Below are 5,407 nucleotides of genomic sequence, written 5' to 3' on the forward strand. Positions count from 1 at the left end.
TTATAACTTTGTTCCTTTGATGAATAAATGTTATATTTTTTTAAATAATAAAAAAAAAAAAAAAAAAAAACTCAATTCTTGTACTTTCATCTCTAACATCTGTATCTTTTCCATTAGCCCCAATTCCCAATTATACATTGTTGGAAAATTATCCCGACCCTGCGGAATGAGTCGAGCTTCATATCAACCAAGCCCAACAGCAAACATTTGAAATCAGATCCATTGGGCTCGTCAATGGCAAAGCCCAATGGGTTCATAATAGTGTTCTACCGAGTCCATCTCATATAGAGTCGGTAAAACACTGACTCCCCAATTATTGTGGCATACACCCCACGATCCAGAATCAGTTATCTTAGCGATTATCACGGAAGGTGCCCCATGATCTAGAATCAATTAAAGACCAATTCCACAATCATCGTGGCCGGTTAAAGACCGACTCCACGATCATCGTGGCCCATGTACCATGATCCCACGATTAAGATTGTCGAAAAATGCTCAAAGCCCAACACGTGGCCCAATGAAAAAAAAGGGCCTACTCTCAGCACTCCACCTATAAAATACCTCACAAATACACAGGTATAAGAGAGATTGATCTCAATGACTACAAAGAGATATATACTTGAGATAATACTGACTTAAGCATCGGAGTAGAATTGTCAGATTTTTCCAACGAAGTTTCTTTTTTTATAGGTTAAAAGGTTCTTGCAAGTCAACCAACCACCAAACCAAAATCTGTTGTAACATACATGACCACAAACTTGATTTCATTATCAACGTCAAAATTGTTTTTTTTTTAATTTTTATTTTAATTTTTATTAAAAATGAACGTCTCCCCAATGTCCCCATGAAATTTCAAGTTTTTCCATTTATTCAATCGAATTATTATGAACATCAATATGTACAACATCACCCGCACTGGATTTTCTTGTCAATAATTCTTTAGTATTCGAAATTTTGTCATGGTTTTAAACATTTCTTATCGATAACTTTACTTGCAAGCAAGTATATACGATATCTTTTATACGTATACGATTCAGTGAGCTCATTAATCAAATCATTAATAAATAAATTAGTACGAAATTCTTTACCGATACCTACTTTATTGGCTAAGCATTACCATCGTTGACTGTCCTCTCCAGAAAGAATTCAACACCCACGCGCACTAGATGTCCTGCCCTACATTCACCATAATAGAAAAGCAACTCAGAAAAGAATTCACCCTCGTGACTCCGACCAAAAGGGTATTGTTTGATTGATGGAAAGAAAGTAGTAATAATTTTCGAGTCCTACAAAACCTCGTGACTCCTTGTCCTTGAGAAGTACTTATTGGCGCGTACATTTCCAATCGGTTCGCTATCGCGTGAAGCCCTTCTGAAAATATACCCCGCCTTTTATTATACTACACGTGAAGGCTGAAGCCGAGCAGGCGAGCATTTACAGTGAGCCAGTGAGCGGACCTTTTGAACCTGACCCTTGCAATCGCCGAAGGAGTATCAACTCCTCAACTAATTAAACGGTCAAAATCTCATTCTTTATTTATTTTTCTAGTTAAAAAAAAAAAACCTAAAACTGCACATGATCGCGTATATATCTGTAGATCTAAGCCTTCCATTTTGCCGACCAATGACTCTATGACGCAATGCCATTTGATCATGATCACCACCGCCCCAGACAGCATACGTTGTCAATTTGTTTTGTCTCGGCCAAATGCATATGACTGCTTCGAGAAGCCGCGGGCATTTGTTAATTGTATTTTAATATATTTTTATGCGCCTGTTGTCAAGTGGAGGATTTGTAATCCTAATAAATATATATCATACAAAAAGCTGAAGAAAAACAAAAATAGAGTCAAAGAGGGAAATGCATATTTTTATTTTCCATTTTTTTTTATTAATTAAAGACATTAATAAATAAGCTAAACAGGTTTTGGTGTAGGCTTAAATTTGATTTCGATTCCTTGGCCTCGGATTTAAGAAAAGAAAAATAGTGGGACCACCAATAATGGAAAGTGTTTGAAGTGAAATTAATTATTTAAGTGGGTTGTAAAAGATCACCCACTCACTACTATCTCTCCTCCTTTGGAGGCTGCGTAGTCGTTGTCGTATTCATTTCTCACGAATGAATGAATTAAAGGGGACTTCAATCCCATTAATGATAGGCCGTTTAGACTATGCACATAAAACAAATAGAGATGTGTAATTATGTATACCACCAAATTTTGCACTTCTTTTAAGCTTTCCCCACATTTTAGGGTTAAATGTGAAAATGGTCTCTATGATTTTTATGTTTATCAAAAATACTCATGGTCTTTTAGAAAGTCATAAAATTCGTCTTTAGGTTATTTGACCTTTCCTCTATTTATCATCAATCACGTTTTTCACGTGTTCCGAAAAATCACATAAGACTTATTAGACGGTGTTGCGTATACATATTTGTCACATCAACATATTTTTTAAAAATAAATTAAAGGAGGAGGCAGAAAAATCATCTCCTATGGTTATGGGTGGGATCCTTGCATGCCATAGGTGTAGGTTGCTGGAGCACCTCACCAACCCACCCGCTCGAGGTTGGGTGGGGGGGGGCGCGTTTGCCCACCACCACCTTTTCTTATTGGGGTTTGATTCCTACACTTCACCGGTACAATAATTGCACAACACCCCCTCACATAGGGGTGAGCTCCACAAACTGGACCCCACTCCCTTGTGAGGGGGTGTTGTGTAATTGTTGTGGTGGTATTGTAAATCTATAATTTTCCTTTCTTATTATTTGCTTTAGGAGAATATGTTGATGTGACGAAGATGTGCATGTAATAATGTTTGATAAATCTTACATTTTTTTTTTTCATGTGGCAAACGGGCCTACAACAAATGAAAAAAAAGACTAATAATTACAAATCATTCCTTAAAATAAGAGACAACCCCATTCAAATTAGGATTTCTTACAATTTCAAAGAAATTATAGATTCTCAAATTACAAAATTTATGACGTGTTTAGGCATCAAAACACTTGAAAAATGTCACATTTAAAAAAAAAAAAAAAAAAAAAAAGGCATGTAATCAAGGCAGCAAGAAATAATTTCCCTTCCAGAAGGATTCTTCTTCAAAAAACTAAAAAACAGTTTTTGGCTCTTTTTTTATTAATTTTTTTAATAACATAGAGAACAAGAACTTAATGAAAATTTACTCAATTATCCATTGTAATATGCCACTTTTTTAATTGGTGGCATTTTTCAAACATTTCGATACCTAAAAACATCCTAAATTTCGTAATTTGAGAATTGTAGGGATCACCCCTTTTGATTGGATATCCATTATAAGTTGTATTTTACATAGTTTTATTTGGTTAGATTTTGCTGATAAATGTCTTTAAAATATTTTCATTTAATGCGAAAATAGTAACTAAATTAGAAAAAGAGAGGAAAAAAAAAAAAAAAAGGGAAAAACAAGACTTACAAGAAAAATAAAAAATAAAATAAAATTACCATGCACGAAGTTTCAGGTCTTGGAATTGGATAAATTTTTCTTCTAATTGAAATGTAGAAATTCTTTAATTTTGTCAGGTCCAAAATGCTTGTGATTTTTATGTACATTTTTTAAAATGCACATAAAAATCACATATTCTGTTAAAAATAAATATAATAATTCGACATGTATTTTGAACACATATTTGTTTAATGAATTGAATTAAAATAATTTCATCCAACTCAATTAAAAAAAACAATCCCCAATAATTTGTAGTAGAAATGCTAACATTACATACGCCTATCCCAAGGCAAAGAAAAAAATTTATAGGAGTAAACATATTTTTACCTTTTCCCGAGAACCGCTTTTAGGGCCCATGGTATATACTTTCTAATTTTGTGTCGCACGAGGGCTAAACGACAGAGAAGTGACAGTATTTTAATTTTTCCTCTTTCAGTTACCTTTATGCAGTTAGTGGACAAACAGCTGCTTCCAAAAAAGTGCCTTCCCCTTTCGTCTTCCATCGTGTTGTTCAGAAAAAAAAAATAAAAAATAAAAAATTGTTTAAGTGCTTGCATATATCTTTTTAATTAATTCCATTGTTTGTACTTGTGGCATGAGCCAATGAGCCATGAAGCACGCAAATACCATCATCATAGCCTCGTTGGGCAAGAGAAATTTTTTATTTTTTCATTTATCTCTTTATTTATTTTAAAAATAATTGACTTTAACTTTATATCACATCAATAATTTTTTGTTATTATTTAAATAAAAAAAAATTACTATAATACAAATTTTTTTTACTATTTTATATAAATTTTTTTTATTTTATATCATATCTATCCCTACCCATTTTCTTTTCCATACCCAACAAGGCCATGTGAAGCTGCTCGGCCAAGTACAGAAGAAATTCAAACACAATCTAATGCAATATTCCATTTAAATAATATTAAGTAATCTCCTCCTTTTGTTTACTACTTTCCCTTGCATCTATGATTCCTTGGGCTTGGTGAATAAAAAAATATTGATTTTGTATTAATTTAAGGTATGGTCAACTTGCATTGTTTATTGTATTGATCAAGCTTTTCTCTTGTTCTGATTGCTCCTTGAATATGATGACGTTAATAAATAAATAAAAGCGGAGTTTACAAGAAACAACTCTCTCTTACTTTTTCTTTTCATCTTCGTTTTATTTTATTTATTTGTCGATGAAAGATATGTTAGGAATTTGCTTCCATGGTGGAGCCAAAACCTAAGTTTGTGGTTCGGGTTGGCAAAATGATTTTTGGGATTGAGATTTTCGCAATTTTTATGTTCGGATGGTTAGTAATTCGAATAATAAATGTGAAAAGGTTATCATAGGGTTCACATATTTGAGTAGGTCTCGGACCGTCCTCCCCCTACTCAGGCAAGTGAGCATCATAAATTTTTTTTTATATTTATTATTCGAATTGTCAGCAATATGAAAAATAAATTACTAGAGATTCGAATCCGATCTTTGGTGGTAATCACATTGAAATAAAGGCAATATTAAACTATGCGGAATAAATATGTTATTAGAAAATGTGATTTGCATATGTACATCATTAAGTATGTGATCGATTCACGTCTTTTGAGAACAAATGTCAATTTAATATATTAAATTGAAGAAAAAAAATATTTCCACTCAATTTGAAGGAAAAAATTGTCTTAATTAAATTCCAAAACTAGGTGATCATTATAGTGTTTAGGCTTTTAAAATACTAAATTCTCTGCTGGTTCAATATTATAATGAAAATGAAAACACGTGCAAGATTCCCTTTTGTTAAAAATAAATAAATAATTCCTATTATTTTATTCCATTAGTGAAGATGCAAAATACCCTTTTGGTTGGTAAGTAGGAATCTAATCAGCCTTAGATCAAAATAAAGTAAGTGTTTACAGTGCATCTTTTTTAGTGGTTTGAG

The sequence above is a fragment of the Alnus glutinosa genome, chromosome 1 (genome assembly GCF_958979055.1).
Source record: "Alnus glutinosa chromosome 1, dhAlnGlut1.1, whole genome shotgun sequence".
Taxonomy (NCBI): domain Eukaryota; kingdom Viridiplantae; phylum Streptophyta; class Magnoliopsida; order Fagales; family Betulaceae; genus Alnus; species Alnus glutinosa.